This window comes from Lichenostomus cassidix, chromosome 2 (genome assembly GCF_008360975.1).
Source record: "Lichenostomus cassidix isolate B80296 chromosome 2, HeHo_3.0, whole genome shotgun sequence".
Classification (NCBI taxonomy): Eukaryota; Metazoa; Chordata; class Aves; order Passeriformes; family Meliphagidae; genus Lichenostomus; species Lichenostomus cassidix.
Genome location: NC_139482.1, coordinates 122631648 through 122657084, shown reverse-complemented (window position 1 = coordinate 122657084; position 25437 = coordinate 122631648). Strand labels below are relative to the sequence as shown.

At 40.9% G+C, this 25437-nt stretch overlaps 1 long non-coding RNA gene across 1 annotated transcript; it reads right to left on the bottom strand.

Moving 5' to 3' along the window:
- Positions 1-1131: 1131 nt before the first annotated feature.
- LOC146442156 (uncharacterized) lies at positions 1132-16340 on the bottom strand. Its single transcript, XR_014850170.1, has 3 exons — positions 16148-16340; positions 6618-6708; positions 1132-3804 (listed from the first exon to the last, which is right to left on the bottom strand). It is a non-coding gene; the product is annotated as an uncharacterized LOC146442156 (long non-coding RNA).
- Between the last annotated feature and the right edge of the window lie 9097 nt (positions 16341-25437).

The window sequence follows — 25437 nt, the reverse complement described above, 5'->3', positions numbered from 1 at the left end:
ATTCCCTGTACATATCTGAAAATAAGTTCATTTTCTATTCTCTCCCGTTTAGACAGCAGAATAAAGCAAGAGGAGGACTTCTCTGCTCTTGACTGAACACTTTCTGTCCTCAGCCTCTCCTTGAATTTTGTGCTCTCCAACTTCTACCCAATTCTCCTGGTCTTCTACTGGACCCCTTCCAGCCTGTTGACCTTGTTGCCTTGTCAGTCTGGGGTACCCCAAACCTGGACATGGCATTTCAAGTGGGGTTTCTCCAGTGCTGAGGAGAGGGAAATAAATACATCCCTCAAGCTCTCAGTTATGCTCTTGCTCCACAAATGTGCAAGTAGCCGTGGATGCCAAAGGGGTACACTGGAATATGTTCAATTTATTACCCATCAGGACTTGCACCACAGTCCTTAGACATCTGAGGCTGTTTGTTAACAGTGTGTCGGGGTTTGACCCTGACTATATGCCAGACACCTCTGCTCCCTCCTGCTGCAGACGTGCAGGAGAGGGGAGAGGAAAAAAACTGTTAAACACACACCAGATTCATGAGCTGAGATAGGACACTGATAATAGGAAGCACAGAAAAAGGGAACACAAGCTCCAAACTTAAAGTTGCAAAGTGATGTAATTACCTAACAGTGTCAGAGGATAAATGAGAGGTAAAAATAAGCTTTTTAGACAACATTTGTTCACTCACCGCCCTCCCTCTTAAGACACCATTTTTCTATTCACCCCCCTCTCTCCTTCCACCCAACAACTTGGGTAGGGGGCAGGGTCTTTTAGTCCATAAATCTATTCATCACCTCAATTCTTCTATTACAAACACTGTTTCTCTGCTCACTCTTCTTTCTCTTAAGACACCGTTTCTCCGCTCAACCCCTCCCTCTTTCCAACAAACAGCACGGGCAGGGGGCAGGGTAAGGAGTTTTTTCTGGTCAGTCCATCAGGGAGAGGGGTTCTCTACTTAGCCACGGGGTCCCTCCCACGAGAGACAGTCCTCTGGGAGCTCCTTTGGCGTGGGTCCAATCTCACGAGCAACATCCCACCTGAATTCTGCTGCAACATGAGTTCTCTTGTCCATAGGATGCAGACTCTCCCTAGCCGAGGCCAGGCTGCTTCCATCCCAGGAGCAAGCAAAAGGCCTTTCTCTCTTTTGCAAGGCCTTTGTAGCTTTAACTCTTTAAATGAGACTCCCACTGGATCACAGCTTCTTTCAGGCATCCACCTGCTCCTCTGGCATGGGACGTCCTCACAGGCTGTGGGTGGATCTCTGCACCCCCATAGACTCCATGGGCTGCAGGGGGACCTCCTGCTCCCCCCATGGTCTTCACCACAGCTAGCAGAGGGTTTTCAGCTCTGGCGCCTGGAGCACCTCCTCCCCCACCTTCTCCACTGACCTTGGTGTCTCCATGCTGTTTTCCCTTCACATATTTAAACCTCCTCCTCCTCCTCTAGGTAAAAAGAAGTGTGCCACGACTTTGTTTTTAATTTTCTTAAATATGTTTTCACAGAGGCGTAAACAGCACCTCCAATTGACCCAAACTTGGCCGGCAGCATGTCCATCACCTTCAGAGCCATCAGAGATTGGCTCTGCTGGACTTGATGAAAAACTTCCAGAACTTTCATTCAGGACACTGGAGCCATTTTTGTGCCACTCCCCACCCCTCAGACACTTCTTCAGGCCTACTACAACAGCTTTTGAGGGGTTTAAATTTCACTTAGATGTTAAAGACACCTTACTGATGTTCTGGGCTAAGCAAAACCATCACACAGTGCAGGACTTTGTATTCATCTTTGCTGAAGTTCAGGATGCTCCTGTCAAGCCCAGTGAATGACAGCCTTTCTCTTCAAGTATATCAATAACAATTTTCTCATCTATCCCAGTTCTGTGACATCTATAAACCTGGTGTATGTGCAGGGGACAGTATGAAGATTTTCAACAGGATTGCTCCTGAAGATACTGACACTTGAAGACAGGCACTGGTAACTGACTGCCATTGGCCATGGCTCTCTGAGTCCAGCAGCCTGGCTGTGTCTTCCACACACCTGATAAACTGCCCAATTAGGCCATCATGCCTCACACTGACTATTAGCAGTAGTGTTTCTGCTTTAAACCCTGACATTTTTGAGGTACCAAAAAACCGATTCTTGTTCTCTCTTGCAGTGAATCAGCCATGACAGAAGTCAGTTGGGTTGTTCAGTCATGATTTGCCCTCAGTCAATGTGTTGGAATTTTTGCTTTTATTTATGTGTCTCAGGACATGCAAGCATACTCCAACTATTCTAGAGATAGATGGGAGAGTGACCAGCCTGTATTTTCCCAGCTTTTTCTTGCAGTTTTCAAAGATGGGAATGGCATTTGCTTTGCTTTTCCAGCTACTGGAAGCCTTCCCAGTTATTGGAAACCTATCAAGTCATCACTCCTTTACTAAGAGTAACAGACCACAGTTTTGCTGTGTCATCTCTGAGATGCTTCAGCATTTGATCCCATGGATTTGTGTGCATCCAGCTGATCAAAGTGGTCACCAATTTGATTGCCCCCTGAAGTGGATAGTACTTCTTTCTCCAGGAAGAGCAGACTATGCCAGTAAGGATTAGGGCAAAGGAGACACTAGCACCTCAGCATTTTCAGTGTTCTTTGTTCCTCCTATCCACGTCCAGATATTTTTTACATACTCGTCCTTGGTTGTCTATGCCATTTCCAAAAGCTTCCTTTCAGTATTTGAGCTCAAGAGCAATCTGTTGAGTCAAGCTGACCTCCTGTGATAACAGCCTGTCTGCTTATCCATTTAATCAGACTGTTATACCTTGAGGAGAATGTCCTTGACAATCTTTCTCTTGCCCTTTCAGACAGCCTCTTAAGGGATCCTGCCTACCAAGGTCCTGAAGTAGCCAAGATTGTTCCCCTGAAACCTAGTGTCTTTGCTGCTTGTCTTCTTTATTTCCCTTAGGTGCTTAAATTCAACTGATGGTCACTGCAGTCATAGCTCCCAATGACTGTCACTGGTTGGAGAATGAGTTTTTCATTGTTTACGAGGATGTTTACAGGATCTGCAGAACACCCTTCTCTGTCAGTCTGTCTCACAGCTACACAAAATAATCATCACTTACACTGTGCTTTGTTGCTCTCCTAGCAGATATTGGAGTGATTAAAGTCCCCCATGATAACCAGAGCTTTCATCTGAGGAGATCCTTCAAGTTATTAAAGGTTTTCCCACTTTCTCCCCTTATTACTTGTGGAATCTGTAGCAATCCCCTGATTCTCATCTTCACAGCCTGTCTTTTCCAAAGAGTTTCTCCTTATCCATTGCAGTGGTCCAGTTGTGAGTTACATAACACATCTTCATATTCCTAATTATCCCATTCTATGTTTTCCCAGGATTTTTATCCCCCTCTCTATCTCTTTCCCAGGAAGCACACATTAATTTGTGCATACAACATAAATTTAGAGTCACTTAAGATGGGATCCCTTTTTGCTCAGATCTCTTGGGAGAGTATAGGAGACTCTCATATAGACATATTCATCCTCTATTTCTCCCCTTAAAATGCAAGGAGAGGAATTCCTTATGGAAACTAACATGAGGATAGAAAGAATCATAACACTGCTTCTGCACCAGATTCACCCCATTTCTCTATGGCAGACCTTCCATGTCCCTTGAAGAGCAAGTTCCCAAGGTCATGGAAAACGATGGCCTGAGAGCAGAACCAACCCCAGGAGCAGAGAGCAGCCTGCAGGGTGCATCTCCTGGTGCCCCAGGTGCTCCCTCCACCTGCCAGGCTTCACCAGCACACAGCTCTTCAATGAATGACTGAAACCTGTCAATCCGGAAAGAGAGAAGTGTTACACGAGTGTGGGCACTATAGAAACTGCCAAATTGAAAAACTCACCTCAGAAATAATTTGATTTTCAGATAGTGAAGGACAACCTTATCTTTTAAGTTACCAAAAAATAAAGGCTCCTGCTTTTGCTACAGCTACGTTAATCATTAGTCCAGGACAGTAGGAGCAGCTCTATTATGTGAAAATTTTCATTATTGCATATATCCACTTAAAACATGTTTTAGGGACTCTACTTTTGAGTGACTAAAGTAGCATCTGGAGTCAATTAGAAGTCAATATACCTGTGGTACATTTTTTAAATTAATTTTCTTCCAAGAGGAATACAGCTTTTGCTATCAAATATTGTTGTGTGCTGTAAACCAATTTGGTTAAAAATGCACCAGTTGAACCCAAACTACTTATGTAAATTCAACCACAGAATGCCTTAAATTCTCACAGGGAATTTACTTCTTACTTCTTACATGGTGAACCATATCATTTTATGTTCAGTGCTACAGGCAATAAAATGTTTACAGTTTTATAGTTTTTGCATAATTGTGTCATAACTTTTTAATTTCCTTTCATGTTAACTATGGTAAAAGCCCTTAGACAATCCTTTCACAAAATTTTCTTCAAAATATTGCCAAAGGACAAGAAAAGAAAGTCATATAGCAAAAACTTGTATTTTAGTTGAAACCAGTAAAACAATTTGTACTGAGTAGTTAAGTGATTCTGATTTAGATCCAGTGTAACTTCTCACAACAATTTCCTATAGAAAGAGGAAAAACTTTATTGGACTTATTCTTCAAACAAACCTCAAGTGGATTATACTTCAAGTTCTTCAAGGAAAATAGTCCCACTGACAGACTGGGAAGGGTACAAATTTATTTATTCCATTTTTGATTTCTAAGTTCAGTCATGACAGACTTATTTCAAGACTGATTTTTTTTTTAACAAAGAATTTTACAAAACTCAAAAGCATATGACAAATAAATGTAAGCACAGAAAACATTTTTAAGTACCTCTTGGTAAATGGTTTATTACTGATTCTTTTTAGGAAGATGTGTTACTGGGGTGTTTCAACCTGGTGATTCAGGTATGAATCTCAAGATCTTATTGAACACTAGAAGCTTTCAAGGTCACAAGAAAACACTGGAAAACACTGGAAAACACTGTTTTCCTTGATTACTGCAGGACCAGTTGTCCACTTAACCCAGGCAGGCATTTGTTGAATACTGTTGAATACTGTTGAATACTGAATGAGAAAGTTATTAGATTCATCACTCTTTAATGAAGAATGCCTATTTATTACTTTTAAGAATGTTTAAGCTGTGTTAAATCATACCTGACTCAAACCAGATTTGCTTGGTTGCTTTTCTGGATTTTTTGTAGGTTTTTGCTGTTTGATGATAACACTTATGCAGTCATCTATCATTTCTTTCTAACAGTCATTGTTCTTCAACACTACTTTGTTCATACTTTATTCCCATAAAAAAGGTACACATTCACCCTCCTTAAAACATTCAGCATGGGCTAAACTTATGTTTTATGTTTTACGGCTAGTGAGCCTTGGCTCTTAGAATACTCCCCAACTACTTATTGAATTTTTGCATTGAATCAGATTGGATTCAAAGTGGTTCTTTTCCATTGATAAAGAATTACACTATCAGAAATTTCTTTGGTGTAATACAACATAACCATCTTTCCCAAGCCTACTGAAATCCATGTAATCTACTATTTATAACATGCACAGGCTGTTTGTTGCTGGTTGCATAACTTAAAATTGAAAACATTGCATACTAAAAATACAATATGACTCTTGTGTTTGACTTGGGTGTATTAAAGCTCAAATTTAAGGTGGTAAAAGCCTTTTAATGCAAGAACAGCACAGACCAAACACTGTAGCTTGTATCTGAGATCTCAGGTATCATCTACAGAAAGTTTTACCTGTGATGCTTTGGATAATGAGATGGGAAGTAATTTCCCAAAATATTCCCCATTTCTTGCTACTGATTTCTGTACGGCAATCTGAGACAGTGTGCAGAGTGCCTGCTCTTCACCCCAGGCTTCTGCTGCAATGCAGCTGAATCAGCAAGGCTGGGGCAGCACTTGTGCCCTGTGGGACAGGCAGAGGAACAGGGACAGAGAGAGATCCCTCTTCCCACCTTCTGACAGTGCTCCCATTCCTCTTCTCCATGTCACTGTGGCCTCCTCGCTCAGCAAGTGGGCATGTAGCACCATGGCAGTGAGTGTGCTTGCATGGTAGGGAATTCAGAGCAGCAGTCTCACACCAGTGCTTCAGCAATCTGCTCTGCATTGATATATGTGTATCAGGACATAATTTCTTAAGCGGTAATTGTCAGCAGCCCAAGGCAACAAATTAGAAATGGCTATGATGAGGCTCAGTGGGAGGGAAGAAGCAGAGAGAATACTAGATGTGTGGAGGTTTTCTGAAGTAAAACCGGCATATGGGGACACCTAAGCAACAGATGAATTCTAGAAAACCTCAGAATAAAGTACATTCAGGCTGGAGAAAGTGATAGGAAAGGACCGATTTAGTGGCATAGCTAAGAAATTTAAAATTTTAACTCTTTCATGCAACTGGGGAGGAATGAGATTGATTTGCACTCCACACATACTTTTATTCCACCATTTTACTGGTCAGCTGATGTTTCAGAAAGCCTGACAAGGACACTGTGTGCAGTAGGAAAATTACTTATGGGACATTTGGGCTCAGCTGTTTTTAAGAGTATCTGAATCTTACGGGTAGACAGAGCATCAATAATATATTACTGTCATAAACCACTTACAGCATGAATGGGACATCTTTCTGAATTCACTGTCTTCCAGTTTCATTTGTTGATTGTTATGCAAGTCTATAAGATATTGATTTATTTGCCACTGTAAAATATAAAAGAAGATTAATATGAATACTTTATTATTCAATTTTTTGTCACAGTCATTTATTTCTCAAGTACTCTGCTATTCTGAAAGGTAAGATAGAGCAACTAATTTTTTATCCAAGAAGAGCATTCAAGGCAACCATGACCCCTTCTTTCTATGCAAAGAGTTTTAGGTCTAAAACTCTAAAGCCTTATCTGACATCAAGTAAAACAAAATACAGTAAAACATAACACATTGATTGAAGAAAAATATGGAAAATCACCTATAAGAGAAACGTGCAATGGGGTTAGACATCAGTCTCTGAGTCCTCAGGTTTGCATGGCACAATAAGCAAGGACAAATGAAGGCCCCACTCCCAGAGAAGTGAGTCATCCTCAGCTTGCTTATGCCAGGCTGTCCAGCCTTCAGTTGGCCCATGGTAAATACAGCCTCCACCAGCGCTTCTGTTCTCTTACATCTTGGAGAGAGATGAACAGTAGGCCATGTTTATTTTCATATGAGGTGTAAGTTTTCATTTGTTATTAGAAGTCAACTTTCACTTAACCCTAAATAGCACCAGATAAAAAACAGTCAGTAAGCCTTCATCCTGTTTATGCTTTTATCCATTTTGGAAAAATTCCAGTTTTGCTACATAAATTGCCTACCATATCTTGGAGACTCTGTACACTCTGATCATAATTTGGCAGCACCTTATTTTCTATTATAAAGCTACAAGACTTTTCACACAATGGGTCCACAATCACCCCAGAGCCAAATTGCTATGCTATGGCATGGGAGGCCTGCTTCAGGTTAACAAATCACATCATGCATACAATGGCATTTAATAATAAGTCTTGACTTTTGTTCATAAATGGAAGTGTGTTTCTCACTGTGAAGTCTAACCTTTCTATTGAAGCATTGCATGTTCAATAACTGCTGAGCTGGTTTTACTGTTGACATATAGAAACAAACTACTTAAATATATTTTTAGTTTTGTTTTTTTTATTGTCAGTCACAAACTGTATTTTTTTTTCATACATTGTTCCAGCTGAACTCCAGCATTTACAAAGTGTCAGCAGGCTGATTAGGACATTAATGGCAACTGTGTATCCATGGCTCACAAAAATTCTATGGAAGATGCTTGTGAGGAGGAGGGGCAGACATTGATTTCTTCTCTTTGGTGCCCAGTGACAAAACCCAAGGTAGTGGCCTGAAGTTGTGTCAGAGAAGGTTTAGGTTGGATATTAGAAAAAGGTTCTTTACCCAGAGGGTGTTTGGGCACTGGAACAGCTTTTCAAGGAAGTGGTCACAGCACCAAGCCTGACGGAGTTCAAGCATTTGAACAACACTCTTGGGCACATGGTGTGACTCTTGAGGTGTCCTGTGTAGGGCCAGGGGTTGGTCTTGATGACCTTTAAGGGTCCCTTTCAACTCAGCATATTCTCTGATTCTATGACAAAGTGGGATTGCCCTAATCTGTTTGGCTGCTAAGTAATTGCAGAGTCAAAGGGGAAAAAATCTTAGGAAAAAGTTTTCAGTATCCAGGGGAATAGTTACAAATCAGTACTGAGAAGTAGCTCTGTTCATAAAGACCACTTTTTGGTTATTTTTAGACTGTCACTGTAACTCAAACGGCTGTAGTAATTGTACTTGTCATTTTAATGGGGATGAGCTAGTTCTAGAGAATCTATAGGACATCTTTAATCTCAAATGTGTCATTCTCAAGGCTTTGTTGTTACAGGACTGTATGGCCTTTAATGTGTTTGCCCTACCTTATTAACACAATATTATTTGCTATTAGCAGGAGTTTTGTAGATGCAGTGAAGTGAATACAAACCCATTAAAATATATGAGGTTCACATTAACGCATGCTGGGGCTTACTAGTTTCCTTCTACATTCAGCTAAATATCTGCTGAACAGAATACAACAGATGCAGAAAGATATTCTTAACTAACAGACAAAAGGAACTAATTTTATGAAAAGCTTTTTCCCCCCCCATTTTTTGTGCTTTCAGCTTGAGTAAAACTTCATGGGGTTTTTAAAGTCATTATAATTAATGTCACGTTTTACTTTGCCAATAAATAGACTCTCAGATATTTATTTCTATTTTTAAAAGTTAAACAAAACTGCTTCTTTTCCACAAGAATTCTGTGTTTTATCCATTTCCTTCTTCATAATATTCATTTTGACATTCTGGCTTGTAGGAAAAAAGGCAAGGAAGGCTACCACATTGTAGTTTACTATCTTAATCTCTGGACTCTGAATTAAAAAGTGAGTTTCTTCTTCTCCTTCATCTGTGGTCTGAAAAAAAAATCAACAGTACTTCAGGGGGAGAATCAGAGATGTAAGCTCTGGATTCAAGTTGCTGCTATCTCAGCCTGGGCAAGATACACACCAAGATGAAATACTTAAAAACTGTATTTCCCTTGATATAGACTATGAGCTACCCTGTCTATTGTTTCCACAGGCTGATTCTGTAGATGCTACATAATTCAGAGAATCACTGAACGGGTCAGGCTGGAAAGGACCATGCCAGGTCCAACCTCCCTGCTCAGGCAGGGTTATCCTAGAGCACATTACACAGGATTGTGTCCAGATGGTTCTTGAATATCTCCAGTGAGGGAGATTCCACAACCCTCTGGGCAATCTGCTCCAGTGCTCAGTCACCTGCACAGTAAAGAAACTTTTCCCCATAATCAGGTGGAATTTCCTGTACCTCAGTTTCTGCCCATTGCCTCTTGTACTACAGCTTGGCACCACTGAGTTGACCCTGTCTCCAGTCTCTTGGCACCCTCCCTTCAGATACTGATAGACACTGATGAGGTTCCTTCTCAGTCTTCTCTTCTTGAGACTGAACAGGCCCAGCTCACTCAGCCTGTCTTCATAGGAGAGATTCTCCTGTCCCATATTCATCTTTGTTGCTCTCTCTTGGACCTGCTCCAGGAGCTCCATGTCTCTCTTGTCCTGAGGACAAGACACAGCACTCCAGATGTGCCTTCATCAGGGCTGAGTGGAGGAGCAGGATCACCTCCCTTGACCTGCTGGGACCCTGTCTTCCTAATGCACCCCAGGATACCACTGGCCTTCTGGACCAGAAGGACACACTGCTGGATCATGGACACCTTGTGTCCATAAGGACTCCTGGTCCTTCTCTATGGAGTTTTTCCAGCAAGTTGGCTCCCATCCTGTACTGGTCCTTTACAGTGCTACTCACTTCATCTCAAAACTCCTACTTACACTTCCGCTTATTAGAGCTCAATTCCTCAGCTAGGCTACCCCAGAAATATTTCTGGGGTTTTTAATATTCAAATTTTCATTTGCTGATGTTCACTCCTAATTTAGTGTCTCAACAAATGGTTGCTCTCCCTGGTCCAGGAAATACAAATCCAAGTATTCATACAAACAGAGAAGACCTAATAGCAAGAGTCCCTGCTTAAGCCCAATTTATCTCTGTGTGCTAGAAGCACCTTGCTGGGAAATGAGAGACCATGATTTGAGGTCTTTCTCCCTTTCCCTCAACACAGCGGATCTACAAGTAAGATTAGTGGAGTTCCTGGTCTGGCTCCTAAAAACAGTCCTTCAGTTGGGTTTTTACTGGTCTTCTGTGCATTGACTTTGCACTTGTGCTAATGTTCTCCGTCCCTTTTGCCCCTTTTCTTATTTTCAGTGCATATCTTATCTTTTGCCCAGAACACAGCCAACAGATGCAGGTCCTCATTTACCTCAAGCAGGCCACAGCTCCTTTGCTGTCTGTACCATTTGCTAGTTACCTCTAATCCCTTCAGTACTTTCTTTTGCCGTGCTATTTCATAAAACAGTTTTTATACTGTAAATTGCTTTCCATCTCCCTTCCCATTAAGTTACCATCTGTTATGCATTATCCTCAAATGCTATTTGCAGTCCAACAAACTTTCACTAAAAAATATGGGCTATTCCCCTTAATTTTCTTCTTCACTCTAGGTTTGGCTCTGTGTAAAGCATATGTGCAGCTGTTCAGTGCTTGTTCAGAGGTTGATCTGGTACCTCAAGGCTTTATCTTCCATTTCTTTTATCTGTCACTCAGTTTCCTGAATGTTTGCTTTCCTTTTTCTTTCCAGGATGAAAGAGTGAGGAATAAGTGTGCCTACAGTCTCTCTGCAAGGATCTGCAACATCATGCAGCCTCTACTATTGCCATCGAGTCAGATATCAGGGTAGGCATCCTTTCAGCTTGTGCTGTGAGCTCACTTGCCCACTCAGTTACTTCAGTGAAATGTGACAAGCTGCCAGGTGAAATATATTTCTATGTTTTAACATTTGCTTCAACAGAAACATTTTCTTCCCTCGCCAGTGTGACTTTTCATTTGATCCTGAACTGTGGTACACAGTGACTTTCCTGTAATGTCTCAGAGATCCATCCTGAAGCTTTTCATTTTGCCACATCTAACTAAATGCTGCAGGGATCCACACAGCCATGGCTTTCCTCCTGCTGAGGGGGCAGATGTGTCTGTTTGTTCAACATATTCCAGCAGTGCTTCTGTAGCCAGCCAGACCACAGACAGCACCAGCACTGCCACCCTCCCTAGCTGTTATTCCTCTTTGTACTAAATGGAAGATCACTATTTAAGCCTTGCAAATTCCTGTTTACAGTTGGTAAAACTGTTCTTCAAATGATGCCTGATGGGTTTTTTGTCCTTCTTCATTATACTTTTATACCCTTTTTATATACTTTTTACCCTTTCACATTCCTTTACTTTTTACTCCCTGTATTTTAGCCCCACATGTTTATAACCCTTGTACTCTAGCCTTGTTCAGAATTCTTTGGAGAAGATGAAACAATCTCCACAATCTCAAGAACATGAGGCACTAACCTTGAAAGAGCCCCATCCCTGGAACATGTTTTTGTAAACTAAGTTGTAACCTTTTTGGGGGAGGTAATTTGAATAAGGGGGCAATTACTTCATTTGTTAGGTTTCTTATTGGGGAATTTTAGATAGGCATGCTAATTGATGAAGTCCATAAATTGTATACGCGTGATACCATCACTCTCTTTTTGTCGTGGTGCACCTAGGATCCTATTAAACCAAAGTAATACCCTTTTTCCTATACTGCAGTGTCTGCATCTCAATTTTTACCAGCATTTTAGGCATCACCAGAATCTGTTCAGAAGCTTATTCCTTAGACCAGGCTATTTTTCTGTGAGTTATTTGTATCTTTGCATTGCAGATGGCACACAATTTGTCCACTGATCTCACTAACAAGAACAGTGTTCTTCCCCTCTCTTTATGTATAGCTTTTCCCTCTTGGATTTTTACCCCTGGCGTGGACCCCAAAGGTTTCCTCACCTGTCACCTCACCTTCATAATTTTCCCGTGTGCTATGCCTGATTGATCACTGTTTGGTATGAGCATCTTTTGCTTGACAGCAAGTGGATACAAGTTCCTCCCAGAGGTGATCCTTCAGAGCTACAGTCCTAGTGGAGTTCAAGGGCAGGTAGGCTCAGGTTCTCTCTTGTATGACCTGAAGGCAGATTTGGGACTGTATGAGGGACACTCAGGTCGTCCCTTTTCTTTGGGGACTAGAGTACAGCCAAACCCATCCTTCTCAAGTAGCTATTGAAAGAAAACTTTTAACTTCTGCAGATTTTTTTCTCTTTAGGCCTCCTTCCTATGTTCTGAGCATGAGAACTATATTTATTTTACATTTACAAAGGTGCTATATCAATGTGCCCCTGCCCTCTGTTGCTACATTATGGCTATGTCAGAAATTCATTTCTTTCCTTTCTGAAGATAAATATGTTATGGAAAACTTTACAAAACCAGCGATACAGATGGCAAAGCCTATATGATAGAAGAAAGGCAAACTTCACAATTACAACTTCTTTCCAGCTATTTCTACAGACAAATGTTGACAAAAGTCTAAAAATTTCAACCGCTCTTAAAACTTTTTTTATAAAGTGTGCTGTGTTAGAATAATGGTATTAGAGTAAACAATAAAATAGATAATGTGAAAGTGAATAACATTGGGACATCTTTAATTTTGTATTAGTTCAGTATTTTTTTAACATTTCTAACATAAATGAAGGAAGTTCAAGAATCTCAAGAGATACAGCATTAGCAATGAATTAATACTACTTTATAATGCAGAGTTGTCTTAAAAAGAAAATTGCAGGTATGGCCTCAGAAGCTGGAATTTCAAGGATAGATCTGAAGCAAGTTGATATTTTGGATTCCCCATGCTTTACAGTTTGGATCAATTAAAATCCTCATAAATATCCAAACCATCCCTCTCTCTCCTTTAATGAACTTTTCAATGGATTTTATGGAAATGAACCATCCACCCCCCAATATTCATAGTGGCATTAGAGAGAGAAAGAGGCTCTAACAGGGACATTTTCTGTTCCTAGTGGAGTTGGTGGCAGAATGTTTTGTTGGTGTTTTCAGGACATGTTGAAATGGAATATAAGCATAGCAGCTTTCAGCAGATTTATTTAAATCCAGCACCTCGGTATTTTGAAACTTCTGGTTCTATGTTACACCAGAGAATTTAAAATCAAACTTAGATTTCATTGCCTTTTTATTCCCCCCTTTTGACACCTTCTGCAGTACCTGAGCTGCCTCAGGTCACAGAGATTGTGCGAATTCACAGTTTAAGGGAGGCTGTAGAAGGCTGTATTGCCCAGAGAGATTGTGGCAATCCACTCATGGTTCCCTATATATCTGACTGGAGTCAGCACTTCAGCATGCCATGTGTATGTAATCATAGGCTTAGTATCACTTTTTGTTATTCAACACAGGCAGCACAGAGAATTACTGAAATTGCAGCCCATATATTTAAGAGAGCTGACAGTGAACACTGTTTTTATTGTATATTTAAGTCTTCAGTCCAAAGAAAAGAAGTCTTTCTGTTACTCTAACAGCATCATACAGGGCAAAATGCCACATTCTGTTTACTTTTGCTTGAAGGAAAAAATGTAAGAAAGCTGGATATTGACTGGCTTTCTACTTTACTATTACATGAATCTAGTCTGGCTTGATTTTTTCCCCCCTCAATTACCTTTATATATATGAAAAAAACAGAAAGAAGAAAGAAAGAAAGAAAGAAAGAAAGAAAGAAAGAAAGAAAGAAAAGGAAGGAAGGAAGGAAGGAAGGAAGGAAGGAAGGAAGGAAGGAAGGAAGGAAGGAAGGAAGGAAGGAAGGAAGGAAGGAAGGAAGGAAGGAAGGAAGGAAGGAGAAAAAGGAAAAAAAAGGAAAAAAAAAAGGAAAAAAGAAAAAAGGAAAAAAGGAAAAAAGGAAAAAAGGAAAAAAAGGAAAAAAAAGGAAAAAAGAAAGAAGAAAACAGAGGGGAAACAAACAGAGGGGAAACAAACAGAGGGGAAACAAACAGAGGGGAAACAAACAGAGGGGAAACAAACAGAGGGGAAACAAACAGAGGGGAAACAAACAGAGGGGAAACAAGGAAACAGAGGGGAAACAAGGAAACAGAGGGGAAGGAAACAAGGAAACAGAGGGGAAGGAAACAAGGAAACAGAGGGGAAGGAAACAAGGAAACAGAGGGGAAGGAAACAAGGAAACAGAGGGGAAGGAAACAAGGAAAAAGAGGGAAGGAAAAAAGGAAACAGAGGAAAGGAAAAAGGAAAAGAGAGGGAAGGAAAAAAGGAAAAGAGAGGAAGGAAAAAAGGAAAAGAGAGGAAGGAAAAAAGGAAAAGAGGGGAAGAAACAAGGAAACAGAGGGGAAGGAAACAAGGAAACAGAGGGGAAGGAAACAAGGAAACAGAGGGGAAGGAAACAAGGAAACAGAGGGGAAGGAAACAAGGAAACAGAGGGGAAGGAAACAAGGAAACAGAGGGGAAGGAAACAAGGAAACAGAGGGGAAGGAAACAAGGAAACAGAGGGGAAACAAGGAAACAGAGGGGAGGGAAACAGAGGGGAGGGAAACAGAGGGGAGGGAAACAGAGGGGAGGGAAACAGAGGGGGAAACAGGGGGGGAAAAAACGGAAAAAGGGGAAAAGGGAAAAAAAGGGAAAAAAACGGAAAAAGGGAAAAAGGGAAAAAGGGAAAAAAAGGAAAAAAGGAAAAAAAAAAGGAAAAAAGGAAAAAAGGAGAAGAAAACAGAAAACAGAAAACCAGAAAAAAGAAAACAACAGAAAGGAGAAGGGGAAAGGAGAAGGAAGGGGAAAGGAGAAAGAAGAGGAAAGAAGAGGAAAGAAGAGGAAAGAAGAGGAAAGAAGAGGAAAGAAGAGGAAAGAAGAGGAAAGGAGAAGGAAGGGGAAAGGAGAAGGAAGGGGAAAGGAGAAGGAAGGGGAAAAAAAGGGAAGAAAACGGAAAAAAAGGGAAGAAAACGGAAAAAAAGGGAAGAAAACGGAAAAAAAGGGAAAAGGGAAAAGGGAAAAGAAAAAAGGAAAAAAGAAAAAAGAGAAAAGAAAAGAGAAAAAGAAAGAAGAAGAAAAAAGAAAAAAAGATTATATAAATAAAGTTATTTACCACAGATAAGTTTAAAAAAAAAAAATATCAAAGCAGGTTGCTTGAATTGACCCTGCTTTGAGCAAAGGGTTTGGACTGGGGGGAGGTGTTTTTTGCTGGAAAACACAGTTTTAAAGAATCAGCCGACGAACAAACAGCCCTTATTCCTGACTGCTTTTCAGCTGTGAGCATGTTCACTAGAGTGTTTTCTTCAGTTATGCTGAACTCCATCCTATCTTCAGTCTGACCTGGGCAGTAGAAGACAAGGTGCCAGAATGGTTCATAGTAAGGTCATTTCACATTGTTTATGATGGCTGTAAAACTGTCAGATACAACAAAATAACTGCATTTTTTCTATGGGGACTACTGCCTCTAGAGAAGGTTATGCCCAGAGGAAAGGAGTTCAAGTTTTTTTGCTTCTGTGATCTGGAGTTCTGGGGTGAGACAGGTGAGCTCAAAATCATGTCAGTAAATTATAAGTCAACTGTACTGTCTGTCTTCATGAAAAATTATTAAGTGAACTGCACTGTTTGGGTTTTTGTCTCATGCTATTATCAAGAAGCAGGTGAGTGCAGTGTTACTCTAAAGGAAAATGATCCCCAGCTCAGACAAAGCATTAACAGCACTGTCTACGGTCCCTTGTCCCTGCCTTCATTCCTGTCATCTGTCACTTGTTCAAGGCTAAGTAGCCATGGGCAACATATCTCTACTCCAATATTATATTGTTAGTACCAATAGTATCAACAGTATATGTATGCAGCTGTCCCCAACACCCACTGATAACAAAATTACTGACTGCAATCTCCTAGTCATTGCTGCTTTCTGGGCCCTGTCACAGCAGGGCAGACACAGAAGGACTGGAGGTGGATGGCCTACATGCCCTTCCCTCTTCGCTGCAGCCAGTGGTCATTCTGCTTGCCCTCCTCTTCAAAGTGCTGGAGCAGGGCAAAGCTGTTCAAAGTGTGAGGGTAAACAAGGCTCCATACATGCAAAAGAGAGAGTGTTATGGTGTTACCTGGCCAGGTGCTGTCAATGCACTGCTGAAACACTTCCTTGTGCAGTCTCCATCATGGAGCTGAGAGGCATCACCAAACATAGTTCCTGAGACCAGTCTGGTGGGGAGAAGCATTAGATACAGGGGTGGGGAGCAAAGGAGCAACTGAGCCCCTAATGGGGAGTCTTAAAGAAGTTCTCTAACCCCATACAGCTGGGTGGATTCCTCAGTTAACCAGTGGCAAGTGTGCTCTTTGTAGTACTGTGAAAGGTTCTGTGGCACCACCCATCATGGACAGGCAGGCTGCTCTTGGAAAGAGACAGACAGATGTTTCTTGGAAAGAAACATCAGGGCTATAGACAGAGTTCACTGAGTGATGTCCAGCCCTTCCCAGCTAAAAGGCAGCAAAGCTTTGCTTAATATGATTTGCAGTGAATGCAGCTGAGTCAGAAGGTCTGAAGGTACTCCTTGGAGCAGCCTCACAGGAAGAATAAGCACCTTCCTCCTCCTACCTGACCACACAAGTAACAAGCAGCTGGTTTCACTGATTAAACCTTCTCTGGTTTCCTCAGGTCCCTGGGGTCTGTAATTATTCAAAGGAGTCTCTGCAGCTTCATGATCTATAGGTCTGTAACTCATGCAGTGGAAGGTCAAGACTCACAGGCTACAGCTCTGCCTCCTGTGGCAATGCCCTCCACCCAAGGATGTTGCCAGGACTAGGGAACAGGACTGACTGAGACCTTTGTCTGAGATGTCTTGCGAGGCTGCTTACAAACTTTGACTTCACAGCATATGATTTAATTTTGTTTTTTAGGAAATGCAAGGCTCCAGCTACCTTTTCCCAGGGCAGATTCTGCAGTTGATTGATGCAAGAATTGTCTTTTTTCCACATTACTACAAATGAGATTTGCTACTGAGAACACAACCCTGTTTGCCCAACAATCTGCATGCAGGCAGTGTAAGCAGACTGTTGATTTTGTTCTCCAAGACTTGGTTAGGATTATTGTAAAGGCACATATTACATTCTTTTACTTCCACAGAAGTCAGGCATAATCAGAAGACCTTGAGGTGAAAAAGGAAACATTAGGCATGACAATACATCTGGGAATATTTCAGCAGAGGAATAAAGTACTATCTGTTCACTGTGTGATGAAAACACATCTTTGGCAATCTAGAGATCATTTGAAGATGGCATTTGGCTTCCCTGTCCACACCATAATGCCAGTCTCCTGAGGCAGATCTCCACTGGAAGTGTCTGTGGCTTCACTGTGTCCCACAAAACACAGACCCATGACAATAGACAGGCTTTTTAGTATCCAGAAAAGGTGAGATTCATTCCCTGGTGACCCAGCGGGGCTCATGTTGCTGTTGAGCTGCTAGCAGAGAAAGGACCCGGGTTCTCAGTGTGGCAAGAAAAGAGAAGCTTTATTATTTTGATTCCAACTTATATAGACTTTTCAGAGGTCACCCAGATTGGTCAGTTGGAAACCTCCCCCTAGGCCTGATTGGCCAGGCCTGAACTGTCCAAATCTCGAGACACTGTTTTCATAACATCCAAACTTTATCTTTGTTTATAAAACACATAGGAAAGTTCTCATGGGAAAGACCTGTGCTAGCCACAGGCTCAGACAGTTCTACACATGTGAACATAGAGAAGAGTAATAGGCGAGACAAAAGCATGAGGTGCATTTGAGGCAGTAGTGACAATTCCTGTGCTGCTGTATTGCTCCCCATCCTCCATTCAGCCCCCAGGGACCCCCTTGGCCAGGCTTTGTGGGGCAGTCCAGGATCCCTGCTGCTCCCCAGACAATGTCTGCATTCCCATGAGGTCCAATGTACATGATATCTTAGACCTTAAGCTGGTTCTCCTGGTATTTAAATCCTCTGAATATGGCCTTCTGCTTTACAGCTGTCTTAAAAAGAAGATTTTGTATTTTGGTTTCTTATGACTTTATGTTCAGGGACCTGATGCATATTTATAAATCTTTGGAAGTCCAAACTTTTCATCATATTACCTGCTATGAGAAGTATTGGTCACACCTGTATTTTACTGGGCTGCCCCACTGGTAGTTTTTAACACACAGTGTGACCACACAAGTGACTTGAAGGCTTTCTGAAAGAGGTCAGACATGCCCACATCTGTGCAAGCAGGCTGCCTTCCCTCAACCTTCTTTTGTCCCTTTTGAGGATGTCCAGCCTCTGGCAAACACTGTGAGAAGCTGAGCTTCAAGGAGGGAGCCTAAATTTCACTGGGTTGTGCAGCTGCAAGCAGAAGAAATCTGCTGCTGGCTTACCCAGGCTGTGCACTTCCCAGATGGGGCACAATTGTGGTTATAACCCATTTCTCTTCCAAGACATGAATGCATCAACAAACACGTGTATAGAATAGGATAGTCTAGAGGAACAGGACTTGAAAAACATTGTTCATTTCTAGGAGCAGCTGAAGGCAATCCATGAGAAAACCCTGAGAAAAATGTGATTATAGTGTTGTACCCCATGTACTATGGTATACTTCAAAATTTTAAAACAACAAAGAGCAGCTGTTTAAAGCTGCAAACATTGTCCAGATGCTAAATTTGGGAAAGGGTTGGCTTTAGACTATCTGGTTTTACATGCAGCTTGTGACTGAGCTGCTTTAATGCACATTTCTATTATCTTTGTCAACACAATATGTTTACAGCCTGGACACATTTACCAAAAACTTGATTTAGCTGTAAAAGTGAATTTCTGGACACACAGTCACAAGGCAAGTTAATGCAACATTAGTGACTTCAAAGGACACGTGTCTTCCTGTAATAGAGTATTATATATATTCCTGGTAGGTCACATTCTTTTCTATGTGAAACTTTTTCATCCCTCTTCAGCAATATATAGCAAGTTTAAGTAGCAATTAATTGTTTTTTCCTCCATTTTGAGGCCCATTCACAATCTTTTGTGGGACAAAACAGAAAAACCTCAGATATTTTGCACATAAAACCTAATCCACCTTTTAATCTCTATAACTTTTGTGGAAGCCATTTCTGTTCATATTACAGAATCACAGAACAGAATCATAGAATCATAACATGACTTTGGTTGGAAGAGTCATTAAAGATCACTTTGTTCTAAACCCCACCCAAGGGCAGGGACACCTTTCACTTGACCAGGTTGCTCAAAGCCCCATCCAACCTGGCCTTGAACACCCCCAGTGTTGGGGCATCCATAATTTCTCTGGGCAACCTGTTTCAGTGCCTCACCACCCTCATGGAAAAGAGCTTCTCCTTGTATCTAATCTAAACCTACTCTCATTTTAAAGCCCTTCACCCTTGTCCATTCACTACATGCACTTGTAAAAAGTCTCTCTTCATCTTTCTTGTAGGCTCCCTGCAGGTACTGAAAGGCCTCAGATAGGTCACCCCAAAGCCTTCTCCTCTCCAGGCTGAACAATCCTTTCCTCACAGGAGAGGTGCTCCATCCCTCCAATCATCTTGGTGACCTCCTCTGGACTCACTCCAACAGATCCATGTCCTCCCTGTGCTGAGGACCCCAGATCTGGATGCAGCACTGCAGGTGGGGTCTCACCTGGGCAAGCAGAGGGATAGAATCCACTCCCTGGCCCTGCTGCTCATGCTGCTTTGGATGCAGCCAGGACACATATGAGCTTTTTGGGCTGTGAGTGCTCATTGTTGGGTCATGTCCAGTCTCATATCCACCAACATTCCCAAGTCCTTCTCAGCATCCTTTTTGTTCCTGGGGTCTGTAGCTGTGGAAGTGAGCACAAAGAAGATATTTTGACTTTGATACTCCTTACCACAGCTGATGACACTTCACTGTTATGGCTCAGTGACCCAGGTGCTGATTGTTACAGACCAGGGCCTCACATATTTTCATCAGAAATTGAAAATTAAATGCAAATGGGAACACATGGGAACACAGCAGATGGATTTGGGTTTGCAGTTGAAAGGAGAAGGGTCAGATATATTATCCATTCCAGGCAAACAGATGTAGAATGAGCCATACAAAAGCAAAGCCCCTCACAAAATAGACCTCATATCTTAATGGATCAATTTTATTTGCACAGTAGCAAGAGTGTTTCCCAAGGGCACATAGTTTTTAAGGCTGTGCTCACACAAACCATTTCCTACCATGGAAGTAAGAGTATTCTGGAGAATTCTGGAAACTTGAATCTATTCCAAAGATCTCCAAAAACTGGAAGCTGCAGTGGTGGCCTGGCCAGGGAAAAGCCCAATGCTCATCTGAGTGCTGGAAGGGAGGGTTCATCTTTGTTTGCTGACGTCAGCTGGGTAACAAGAATTTGTACTGCGACCAGAATCACTGTTTTACAGGGAAAATTTAGTTCTCCAGAATCTCTGCTGGAACAAAATTATTTTTTTATTTACTTAGTTAATTAGTTTATCTCTGAATCTTTTTCTCTGAGCCTTTTGGGATATCATGAGTGTAGGGCACTTTAGAATAAAAATGACTGTAATACGTTATAATTTTTGTCTGGTTTACATATTTTTGAATCCAAATTTTAAAAAATCAAATCCTCCTTCTTGACTGTCAACACTTAAGAGTGTCACCTAAGGTCAATTTGTCCTTGTCCTTATACAGAAGACTCTATAGTTTATAAATTTTGGATTCTGGTCTCATTGTTATTGTTGCTGTGTAGAATAGCTCCCAAAAAACTGGCAGCACAGTATCAAAACCAGGAAGGGAGCTTATCAGGCCTGTACAGGATCCATAGGGCTTTTCAGTACTCTCAGATTGGAAATTCCCATCTGTATTCCAGGCCTTGATTATGTGATATCCTAACCTGAAAAACATTTTGAAAAATCTTCCTCTGCCTTTCCACCTCCCACTTAGGACTTCAGTTTAATGAGAAGGTGCCAGATCTGTGGCAGCTGATCTGGTGAGGGAGAATTTGGTTTCCTTTATGCTCAAACTCACCTCCAGCTCATCTTTTGCCCCACAGGGACAACCTGCTCCTGCACCTTCAGTATTTCTTCCTTTAAGTATGTCCATCCTTCTTGCACTCCTTTGTTTTTCAGGGCTGTTTCCCAAGGTGCTCTCCAAATCACCATCCTGGGTAATAATCAGAAGGCTGAATTAGTTCAGGGAGTGTCCTGGTAATATCCTGTACCCAAGCCTCAGGGAGGCAGCAGACTTCCCTGTGGGAAGGGTCCGGTCAACATACAGGGTCCTCAGATGTTCCCCTCAGAAGGGAATCACCTACTACAGCTATCTTTCTTTTCTTCTTAGTACCTGAAGTTGTGATCTGTCTGACACATGGAGTGCAATGGGAGACCCTTCAGACAGATTTTTTTTCTCGAGTGTCATCTGCCTGACCCTCTGGATGCAGGGCCTTGTACCTATCCTGTAAGGGCACAAGGGAAGGCATTGGGGGTTGGTCAGGAGGGAATTATTTTACCTCCCCTCCTAGTAGAGACCCATTTACATTCCCCCCATCTACTAGGTCTCCTCCTTCTGCCAGCTGGCAAGAGGAGCAGGGCTCCTTTGGCTCCTGCTGAGCTGCTCTCAGGGTTGGAAGGGTGTGACTCCACCTATTTCTCTTTCCCTCTCCCATATACTCCTCAGCCTTTTCCACTTCTTCCTTAAGCTCTGCCTTAAGCTCCTTAGACTCAGCATGGTGAGAAGTACTTCTCTGTAGCAGTTTTGTTCTGAGGAGTCAAGTTTCCCCATAGCCCCTCAGTTTAAATCCTGTTACGCCAAATTTGTGACTGTGATGCTATGCAGCATTTTCTATCATGTTACAGAGGTCTCCTCAGTCCACCGTGAAAAACAGAGATGATGCCAGCATTATCAGTTTGGGCCAAGGAAGGGGTTACTTCCATAGGGTTTTAGGTTACTTTGTTTTTCTGCTCCATTGCCTCTTACACATACAAGTTGGTGGTTTTGGCAAATGTGAATGCTACTTAGAAGAGTAGAGCGGGCACACAGCATAAAAAGTGTCAGAAATATCTTTTTTTTTTAAGCATAACCATCTTGCTCTCTAGTTTACTGTCATTTGGCATTTTTACTTTGCAGCCAGGAAAAGGTTTCTTCATACTTTTCAGAAGCTGAATGTGGCACTTGACCACAGTGTGAGCATTACTGTTGTACCAGGAGAGCAGAGCAAGGGAGGGAGGTCATGGAGGTGTTACGGGACAATATTGTCATCCTCACAAACAGCAGCCTCCAATTTTTCCATTGGCCTTATTAAAGTTTTTATTTATATTATGTCTGAGGATGGGGGAACAGCTTCTGATAAAATAAGTAATAATTCATGGGATGATGTCTCAGGATCACAGATAAGAGTATATCTCCTCTGGATGTGGCAGTCATCCAAGTATTGTTTGAGAATATTTTTCTTGTCCTGGGTATGCAGGCTAGAAAATTATATTGAAGAACTGCCTAAATCTAACCAGGATTCTCATCAAAACTCTTATTGTAGCTTTTAAAAATTTTATTAATAGGCAAAAAAACTACAGGCAAATATCAATTTTTATTGTAGAAAAAGAGAGCCATTTCCTTGTAAAATTAACAAATTAACTGGCATTTTAGTCTCTGATGTATTCGATTTTTTAGATCAGAGTGTTGAAACTTTCACCTCAAAAAAGGCATTTTTGCTGTTGTAACAGTTAAGAAAGCATCTCATATATATCCACATTGTCCCCTTATTCTGGAAATGAAAGAAATCATTGCTTTAGGAATCAGTATTCAGTATTTTCTCTTGCTTCCCTGCTGAAGTAAAAAAAAAGACTGGCAAATCTGAGTACATTTAGAGTGCTGTGCCAGGTATTACAGCTGTTCCCCTGAGAGCAGGGCAAAGGGCTCTCAAAGACTCCCAGGCACACAAAACCTTCCCCAGCAGAACAGCTTGCCCATGTTCCTTCATATATATCTAGGTTTGTTTCCATCTGTGCAGTGAAGATCAAAAGAACTGTGCAAATGTAAATTTTAGAGTTTCTCTGAAATAAATAAGAAAGTATTTAAATGTTTTGCTCAGTTCAGGATAGAGCTGAACAACCCTAGAGAAAGCAAAAGACTGGATTTTATTACCATCACTTGAATGCAAGCTAAATTGCACGTGTTTGATGTTTTTAATCAGTGGGTTTGTACGAAATTAAAAAAAAAATTGATTCATGACCTAAATAAGTCAACACTAATAGAAGTATCACCTATGACCTCCTTTTTTATTGTCTCAGAAGTTGAGCAAGAGCCTTTCTATATAAAACTATCTTTCTTTTTTATTGAACGGTCTAGTGGCACAGCAACAAAAAGGTTACAGAGAGCAGTTCAAGATTTAGAAGCAGAAAAATATAACTGTATTGCAGCCTACCCTAGGAATAGCTTTCTTTTAATTAAGGTAGCTTTTGGGCACTGTCAAATATTTGCATATTTTGTTTTAAGAGTTTGGACTAATGTGATTTACAATAGTAAATTATGAAAAATATCTTTCTACTCTGTATGAATCATTTGAGATTAAATTTCCATCATCATTTTCACAACTAGAGATGAAATAGTTAAGAATCTTTATATAAATAAATGCTAAAATAAGATTACCCAAGTCTGAAATCTGATTCAGTGTGCTAAATTCTAAATGTTTCTCTCAAATCAACAGTGCAATTTAAATTCTACTTGCTTTTTACTGCATTAAATTCTTTGTTGTGAGAAAGTCTGGCCAGTGTTTTATATTTTTCAGTTAAGTATGATGGAATACAAGGAAAAATGGTTTCCTGAATGACAAAAATTAGAGTAATTCAGGATTCTGGAGTATATAGGTTCCTAACAAAATGTGTAATTATCATATTTCAGTAGTGTTTCTGGGTTTGTTATCTTGGTTATGTGGAAGATGGTGAGCATGGAGTGAATCACTTGGCTCAGCCATTGAGTCAATTATAAAAAAATTGATTTAGCAGAGGCAGAATTCTTTTAAGGGATTTCAGTCCTAAATGGCATCAGATTGGGAATGTGGGAAGACTTGACAACATTTACTTTCTAGACATAAAAAACTGAAAATCTGTTACTGATTTGAGGAACAGAATTGAGGGAGTGGAGAAGAGCATTTCAAGGCAATTTTTTTAATATTGATCTAAGACCTAAAAAATTTTTAAGTTATGCAATCCAGCAGAAGACTTCAAAACCAGGCATATTCAGTATGAGTACAACAACATATTCTGTCCATGTTCCAGCAAATGAATTGCTAGCAACATAATCAGGCTTTTAGTTACACAAATAACAATATGTACATACAAATGTAAACTTACTTTTGAAACTCTCTGCACTCCCTAAAATATCCAGCTGACACTAAATATATCTGTTTCTACCCAATGGGAATATCCTGGTAATTTCCTTAATTTTTATCTATATTCCTTCTCAAAAAGAAATAGTAATGTAGGTTTTGAATCAGCTGTATTTTGCATGTAATCCTGGAAAAGGGAAATACATGATTTTACAACTTCAGTAAAATAATGGGCCAAGAAGTGTACATTTTGATTCATAAATTCATAGTGAAGTTCACAGCTTTCCACTTATTCTGCTGGCTTCCCTTTCTTTCCTTTCCAGGGCAAGTGTAATGTGCTCCACCCCCAACTCTCCTTCTTTACTCATCTGCACATGGAAGAAGAAAGAGGAGTCCTTTGGATCTATATAACTGAAGTCAAACAATTCACATGTCTCCCTCAACTGGAAATTGAGATGTTTTTATCACCATGAGGAGATCACCCACACACAGGCCTTTATAGAGCTGCCAGCATCAAAACCATCACAGCCTCTGCCCTGGGGAAGGAAACCTCTGAAAGTTCCCTCAGGGCATGCCATAGCTTCAGCAAAAGTCTGCTCACTATGAGTTGTTTTGATGCTGAATTATTCTCTGATGAATGAATAAGCTTTCTCCGATGAGTCAGCTGCAAAACAACTCTAAGTGGAGTGCCCAGTACATTGTATTATGAACACCCCTACAATTAACACCAGAAGGTTAAGGTATTTTAAGCTTTTCGTCCCTGGCTTTTGAAACTACATTTGAATTTTTCTCTTGTGCTATTCCTACAGGGCAGAAGTTATCCACCCTTCTAAAGGTTTTCATGCCGACAATTATGTTTACTCTTACTAGTAGAAAGGTGCCATATCTCTTAATTCCATTTTAATCTTTGAGCTGTCTAGGAATTCTTTTCTCTATTAAATTTTTGCAATAATAATAAAACTATTAAAAAATCTAAGGACACATTATTTTTACTGTATTTTTGAACTGCTCTATTCCTAATCACTTAGGAGCAGTTAAAAGCAACCAGAGCAATCTAGCAAGCAGTATGAGGTTTCACTAAGCAGCT